We start from the raw sequence: 9,158 nt of genomic DNA, 5'->3' as shown, positions 1-9,158 counted from the left end.
ACAATTTTATGAGACATAAAAATGTTTAGTAATGAGTGTGCTTTATTAGATTATGATGATGTTACCTTGTTAATTTTAAAATGTAGTAGCAACTAATTAGTTCATTAAATATTAATGGTCAAAATATCTATTAACGAGGAGTAGTTTAATTAAATACTTAAAGTTACATAAAGGACATATATTTTTATTGCAGGAAAGAGACTTATTGCCCAAAGACTTAGATATATTGTTGTTAAAGACTATTCAGTCTTAGTGGGTTCTCATTTTAGATCAAAAAGAAGAGGCACTCTTATTCTTTGGAAAAATATATCAGCTATACCTAAAGTAGTTGACACATATTCTGATAAGAATGGAATGTTGGGATTGGTGGTGGTACAGATAAAATAACATTCATACATCTGTAAATACTTATTGCATACCTGGGATTGGTGCTAAAGTTGCTAAGAACGATCTAGGCATTATTAAATTATATGCAAAAGGAGAAATTGTTATAGCTGGATATTTTAATTGTATTTTATCTAATAAAGATGCTACTAATGATAGAAATCCCAGATTATCTACAATTGCTAAACACTTAATTTTTTTCATTAAGTTTTTGATTTTGAGAGATAATATGATTTAAAGTTAGCAAATTCTCTTAATTATACACATGATTTATATAGATTTGGCACACAAACTAATATTGATAAAGTTTTTATTTCTAGTGGTCTATATTCTAAAATGGAGGAAGTGTTGATAACATCATGCACTTTAACCATAATGGAAATACTTTTACTCTTACTTTAAAACCTAATAATTTAATTTATTGTCAGAGACTTCCTGTGTATTTAATCAAAATTAATGGTTTTAGAAAATGGCTTTTGAATAAAATAAATCAATTTATAGATTTTAATAATTTAAGTGAAGTTACAAAAGTTAATTTATGGGATACACTAAAAGCTTATTTATATAGTAGAATTACAAATTAGTATATGTGTAAAAGGAAGGAGTGGGATATGCAATTAAATGCCCTTCAATCTGATACGGATAAATTAAAGTTAAATCTTAAACCTAATGATAAGCCTATAAATTATATGTTGAAATTTTTGAATCAGGAAATACCCCAAGATACTTCATCATAAAATTATAATAAATTTGGAAAAAATAAAACTGCAATCACATTTTATAAACCCTAAATGTTTACATAGATTAGCCATTAGATCAAAGCACATAAATAATTCAAATCATACTAAAGAAATCTCTTATAAAATTGGGAATACGACAAAAAAGGCAACAGATTTAAAAGACATATTAGAATGTTTTAGAGATTATTATCAGCAAATAAATAATAATATATATTTTGATAACAGTAGTCTAATTGATAGCTTTTTGAAATATCATGTACATTATAAGTTAACTAAAGAACAAAATATTAGAATTGATAAGTCTTTTTCTTTTAAATAATTAAAACATCAAATTAAAAAAAACTGATAAGGCCCCAGGTATAGATGGCATTATACCAGAGTTGTATAAGGTAATTCCTGATAATGTATTAAAAAATTGTGTTAAAAAGCTTTTGAAGAGGTTAAAACAAAATCAAATATTCCTCCTTCTAGGAGATTTTGTCTTGTATCTCCCATTTTAAAACAGGCTAAGGACTCTAAGTTGTGTTCTTCTTATTACCCCATTTTACTGATGAATGTGAATTATAAAATACTTGCATCTATGCTAGGGAAAATATTAAATCTTGTTTTGCCAAGTTTAATAAATGATGACCAGACTGGTTTTATTTTGCATAGGAAGGTTCATGATAATATTATTAGACTTAATTCCTTAATAGATATAGCAAATAAATATAAGACAGAACTATCAATAATAAGTTTAGATTTAGATACAGATTTTGACTCCGTTAGTTGGCCTTCTTTATAAAAAGAGCTTAAAGAATATAATTGTTCACTATTTTATTAATCTTATAAATAATTTATATAATAATTGTCTTTTCTATCTAATTCTTTTAAAGTTTCAAAAGGTACAAAACAGGGTTGTCCAGTGTCTCCTTTGTTATTTGCATTGATTAAGGAACCTGTTGCTAATTACATTTGATCAAATGTAGATATTTATTTATTTTACATTTGTTTACTGGGATAGTCCGACTGGATACATGTCCATTTTTAGCAGAGGCCCGGGGAAAAAAGCTCCACATAGACAAAACATACATTGATTACACTTTGATATTAATGGTTTTATGATTGAGGTAAATCATACTTGTAAGATTCAGTTATTTGCAAATGATATTCTGATAACTAGTGGTGATATTGAATCATTGCTAATACCTTAGGTTTTTTTGAAAATATTTTAGTTTGATGTTTAACAATTGTAAAACACATACTTTCCTCATTACTAAAAAATAATTTTTTTAGAAAATTGTAACAATTTTAATTGGGATAATTCAAAATGTAATTATCTTGGAATCTTTATTAATATTAATATAAATGATTCAGTGTCAATGAATTATAGTAATTTAGTTGACATAGTTGCCAAATTAAGTACTAACTGGAATAAATTATTTTTAACAATGGAAGTCCAACTTACTTTGATAAAAATGGTAATGCTGCCAAAATATTTTATGTACAGTCATAAATCATACTCCCTTCAAAATAATTTTAAAGAAAATAAATTCTATTCTTCTTAGGTTTTTGTGGCATCCCAATAAGCCAAGAATATCTTTTGAAAGGCATGCAGAAAGTTGGGAGGAAAGTGGTACAGGTTTTTTAAATACTGAATTATATGCTAAGAATGTCATTCTTAACATAACTTTATGGCTAAATTCTTCATATGATTTCATGGAAAATGATACATGAACGACTATTACTTGAGAATAATTTTGTTGTAAAATGTCATATGCAATTTGGAATTAATAAATTTATTGGATTTTAAAAGATTATTGTCTAAATGACAAGAATAATTTCATTGCCATAACCATCCCCTTCACAATTTACATTCTTCTTAATTTTAAAAGATTTATGAACTCTAATTATATAGTCAAGAATTATTTTTATTATTTCCTACACCTTAAAGTATTGGATGTTTAGAATCATTTAATATAATTAAAATGTCAGATCTTAATGACACTAATTTAAGCTTTTAAATTAAATTAAAATAGGTTCTTTTCTATCTAGTTATGGACAGTGCAGTGGTAGCGATGTCACCTCACAGCAAGAGATTCTCTTGTTCGATTCTGAGCTAGAGTGCCTTCTGTGCAGAGTCTGCATGTCTCCCTGCATTCATGTGGGTTTTATCCAGGTCCTCCAGTTTCCTCACAAGTTACAAAGACTTGCATCTGGAGCATTTCTCCCAGGGCCTCCACTAAAAATTGGCTTTGTTCCAAGTCTGACTTTCCTGGTAAACAAAATGTTAAATAAATTTTGGCATCAATTTCTTAATGGTAATAAAATACATTCACTGATTTTCTTTGGGCAAGACATAGTTTGGAGAAGAACAGTTGGTTGAGTATACGTACTTGTAAAAATATGTTAGTGATAAAATTAAAGTATCTTTGGATTATCAAGCAAAATATAAAACACAAACATTTTAGAATGTTTCTATGTCAATAACAATTTAAAAAGTAATACATCTTACTTATCTATAATATATAGAATTATAAGAGTTGAGTTTACATTTTGGAATTTTTCAACAAAAGTCAATAATGAAGTTTTTTCATACATTTTAGAAGATTAATATTAAAATCTGTAGGAAAATATATTTCTGTACTTTATTAGAAAATGCATACTCAGCAATACCTACACAGAGGTTATTTTTAACTCCTCATAAATTTGCACTAATATTTAATATTCAGAAAAAAATTAATTGTTGGAAAAGTACTGGTCTTTCATGCTGATTGGCTTCATATGGTAATTGAATGTAAATAGTATTTTTCATCATTACATATAGCAGAATTAAGTGATTTACTTGAAAATGTTGATGGTTTAACTTAGTATATGGAATTTTTGTTATGCACTATTGTAAATAGTTATGAATTTGTTATGTTTTATAAGTTCTGTTTTATTTATTTAAAATGTAATAAAAAGATGTTTGGAAAGAAAAAAAGAAAAAATCCACAAGCAAAAATCCTTGAAAGGTAAGACACCTTTGATCATTATAAGTAAAAAACTAAGAGCTCTCATAAAATCATCCAAGGCAAATTTTGAGAGAAAAATCGCCAAGGACTCTAAAGACAATCATAAGGCCTTCTTTAGCTATGTTAGAAACCTAGGAGGAAACTCCCAGATATGTTCAGAATTAGTTCAAAATGATGTGAAAATTACTGAACCTACACACATTGCTAACATACTGGCTGACAGGTTCAGTGCAAACTTCTCCCCCTCCCCAAAAGGAGAGATATCTATTCCAGAGGATTGTAGCCCCCAAACATCTCCAATGCCCAGGTGAGAGCTGCCCTCACTAAGGCAAGGAACACAGCATCCATGGGACCGGATGGTGTCCCTGGCTGTGTGCTTCATGAACTCAACGAGGAATTAAACCCACAGTTAGGACAGCTGTTTAATCTTAGCCTCACCTCAGGATACGCACTCCAAGGAGTGGCGACGGCGACTGTGGTCCCACTTCATAAGGGCGGTGCCTCCACAGACCCTGGAAATTACCGCCCCATTAGCTTGACAAGCCTTATCTGCAAAGCCATGGAGAGGATCATAATGGAACTCATAAATAAAGACATAGGGAACTTGCAGACTTTGGATCCAACCCAGTTTGGCTTTGTCAAAGGCAGATCCTGCCTCTTAAACTTGGTTGACTTTTTCGAGACCGTCACCAAGGCCATTGATGAGGGAAAGGCAGTCCATACAGCCTACCTCGACCTGGCAAAGGCCTTTGACACAATACCCCACTCAGGTATCATCGAAAAACTCATCAGCTTGAATGTAAACCCATACATCACAAGATGGGTTGCAAACTGGCTAAGTGACAGAACCCACAGGGTCAGAGTTGCTGGAGCCATGTCAGACTCAAAGCCTGTCACAAGTGGTGTCCCACAGGGCTCAGTCCTGGGTCCACTCTTGTTCTGCATCTACTTTTCTGAAGTACAAGCAAACACAGGAGGGTTATGGCTGACAAAGTTTGCAGATGACTGCAAACTGGGCACCATAGTCGAAAACACATCTGACACAGATATCCTCCAGAAGGGCCTCACAGAAATGGATAACTGGTGCCAGAGCCATGGCCTGAAGTTAAACGCCAAAAAATTCATAGTCATACCCTTCGGGAAAAACAAGGTTACCCGTAGCTACCATATAGGTGGCAATCCACTGAGCACAGAAAAAGTCATCAGGGATCTGGGGACCCAAGTTGACAGTAGCCTTTCGTTTGACGCTCATGTTGCTAAAGTAGTTAGGAAAACCTTCTATATCGCCCACCTGATCATGAAGGGATTCACATCTAGATCAAGGGAGGTCATCGTCCCCCTGTACTCATCACTCATTAGACCTATGATTGAGTACAATGCCCGTTCGAATGTATCTGACCAGACACCTGCTGCAGCTTGAAAGGCCCCAAAAGTTCCTCACCAAAAGGATAAAGGGTCTCAAAAATATGTCTTATGCTGCCCGACTGAAAGAACTCCAGCTCTATTCAGTCTCATACCGCTTGCTCAGAGGTGACCTGTGCCTGGCATATAAGGACATGTCAAACCCAGATTTGATGAATATGCTTCACCTCAAAAAATATAGATCCCTCAGAACCACAAGGGCGGGAGACTTAAACCTTGACACGGTTATAAATAGAACATGCTGGAGGGACAGATTCATCACCCAGAGACTCCCTATGCTGTGGAACAAAATCCCGGTACATGTGAGGCAGAGCACCTCGCTGGCCTTGTTCAAGAGGAATCTTGACCAATGGATGGGAGATCGCAGATATACCCCAGGGATTACTTCAGTGTCACTGCTTGACAGAGGCACAGAAAAATGATAGGCATAGTTTTTATTCAAACTAAAGGGGTGGCGAAAGCCACATAACTATGGGCTAGGCTTATAAATGCCCTTGGGCAGATAGCCTAGTATGAACCTATGAACCTATGAACCTATGAACCTATGTTATATGATATAACAAAGTACATTACTAAGACTGACTCTTATAGTTTTCAACTTCTTTTTGCAAGAATTAAAGACAAAGTCAAAAATGCTGCAGTGGTGCAGTGGTTAGCGTTGCTGCCTCACAGCAAGAAGTTCTCCAGTTTGATCATCAGCTGTGGTGCCTTCTTTGTGTAATCTGCATATCCCTGTGGTCGTGTGGGTTTCTCTGGGTGCTCTGGTTTCCTCACACATCCCAAAGACATTCTATAGGTGGATTGGACACTCTAAATTGTCCCTAGGAGTGAGTGCATGCATGTGTGTGCCTTCGGTGGAAGGTTGGATGCTGGGGCTGGCAACTCGACAGTGTAAAACTCCACTGCCAATTATGAGCAGATAGGTGATCCGCTGTGGCGACTTCTAACCAGGAAAAGCCGAAACAAGAACAAGAAGAAGACACAAAAGTCAAAAATGATGGAAGCGTGCAAACAAATTGTTAAAGCATGCTCAAAGTTGAAAGAGCAATAGATTTTACATCAATGTGCATTTTCTGAAAAAACAATAAGTATGAAATTCTAATTCCAGGCACTATTGACTGAGCATAATCCTTAGTAATTTACTAGAAAATCCAACATTTTGTGATAGACAATGCAAAAGCATAAACAAAATTAGGGATGCTCTGTAAAATCAAGGACATTTGAAAGGTATGTTAACTTCAAGTCGGTCTATATTAAAATCTCAAAAGGCCTTAACAGTGAATGTATGTACATCAACACATAAAGGTCAATGTATATAAACAGCGAAACACGTAATTGGCAGAAATCACAATGCCGAATGTGTTACGTCAAGCAAGAGTGCCTTACAGGTACATTCAAACTAACATAAAAAACTGAAATTAACCCACTTTTGCAGGAGGGTAAGCCCCCCCTGCACCCCCAAGTGGGGGGCTGTGCCCCTCACACACCCCTACTTAAATATACCAACTCTGAGACCACACTACAGTGGGGAAAAGGATATATTTCCTTATCCCCATGATCACGCTGCTGGCTAAACAAACACATTCAGCATTGTGATTTTTGCTGCTTATGTGTTTCAATGTTTATGTACATCGACCTTTATGTGTTGATGTACATACATTCACTGTTAAGGTCTTTTGGGATTTTAATATAGACAAGTAAGGGATCACATGGCACACATATCCAGGTACTCTGACTCTCTTACATTAAATCAAAATACATTATTAATAAGACACAATGATATATGCAACAATGGTAAAGAAACCTATAACAGCCAGAATGATGTATTTTGGGGGCAAGTCATTGTTTCAAAAGGCAGACTTCAAAGCCTGCTTCCAAGCAAATTCAGTGGCAAAAGTACTACTGAGTACAATGTGTATTAGTGAGTGAAAATCCTCAAACATTCAGCACTGCTGATAGAATACTGATAATAAAGGCCATTGTGAGGGGGAAGCACTTCAATGTGTAATGATCTCAAAGCTATTTATGTTCAGTAGTGGGAAGTCTTCCTGACTATGATTAGTAGAAGCTTTGACCCCCACATCAGTTTCCATATTAACAGGGCTTTTGTGTTTTCAATGAGTTATGCTATATCGCTTTTCAACAGTATATGTAAAGTAGTCATGTTTAAAAAATGATTTTCTATATCCTGCTTTGTAGCCTACATTTATTACAAACATTGCTCATTTTATCTTTAGAATTGTTCCTCCCCATATCTCCTTACAGGAAGTTATTACCATTCAAAGAATATGTTGTAAATTCACATTTAGAATTGAAACAGTATATCATATTAAACCAAATATAGTTTGGTGAGCAAATACAGTTCCTTCTGTTTGTTTCTTGAAAGTATATTTTAGTCACAGTGCTGTTCATTTGTGATTGGTGCTTTTCTCCTGGTAACCCTCATATGATTCCATGTTTCTCCTTTTGCTGAGGTGGCTAAGGTTGAGTGCTATGTTGCCAAATACCTCAGTGATGTTTTTTTGAATAAGCTTTTCTGGGGAAACTGATATTCCAAACAAAAATGATCAATCAAGTTTATAATTATTTACCATTTACTTCTCATGGGTCTTTTATTAGTGAAACTTTTTAAAAACATTGTTACGATAAAGAACATAAGGGAATGCTAATCTTTGCAGCATTAAGATAATGTGATCATGCAGTGAGCAACATTTTCTTGTAATGACGTTACAGTCTGAACCCACCTGCTTCCTAAAGTTTTTTACCCTTTAGTTGTACAGGTGCATGTTGGATTTTCTTGCTGTACTTGTTGCATTGGGCAGAAACGTAACTTAATTCTGCCATTGTTTATGCTAAAGGAAACACTTCATGAGAATGAAATGTAATTCAAGTCTCAGTAGCTTAAAAACATGCTGAGTCTTGAATTTCTCTGAAAAGTATTTACAAATAACATTGACAGAACTTCTTTATGTGAGTAGTAACCCTTTTTCAACCATTCATTTAACAAGAATGCCTTTGGCCAAATAGCAATGCATGCAATTATCAAACTAAATTAAGAATGCCTTTGGCCAAAAAGCAATGCATGCAATTATCAAACTAAACAAAAAGATATATTTATTGCCCTAGAACAGTTCCCACATTCATATTCTTGGGTAGTTTGAAGTACTATCTATCGTATCTTTGAGTCTTCTGCTAAAACATGTATTTGTTAAGACGAGACTGGTAACCCTGTTATGTTGCTATCAGAAAAAAATAATAATTAAGCCAGCATTAGACAGATTTTGCTGATTACTGTTTTAGAGATTTAATTGAAAACCTGGAAAATATTTGGGGTGTGTCAGGCAGAAAAACATAATTATACAAGTTGACAATTGCAGAACAAGTGTTCAGAAAATATTGTTTTATCATACGTGTTATCTTACTTACCTTTTATTGACTGGGTTGGGCCCAAGAAACAAATTAATAATTTAATGGAGAAACTAAAAGAATATGACCTCAAGATTCTGTTAAACTCTGTTTTTTTACAGCAGTATAAATACCACATTAAAAACACTACTTCACTTGTACAACCTTTCATTTAAACAAGATGAATTTACAGTATTGAGAAATATTCCAGAAT

Source organism: Protopterus annectens, chromosome 5.part0, assembly GCF_019279795.1.
Source record: "Protopterus annectens isolate FY-2018-M chromosome 5.part0, PAN1.0, whole genome shotgun sequence".
Classification (NCBI taxonomy): Eukaryota; Metazoa; Chordata; order Ceratodontiformes; family Protopteridae; genus Protopterus; species Protopterus annectens.
Note: the sequence above shows the minus strand (reverse complement) of the source record.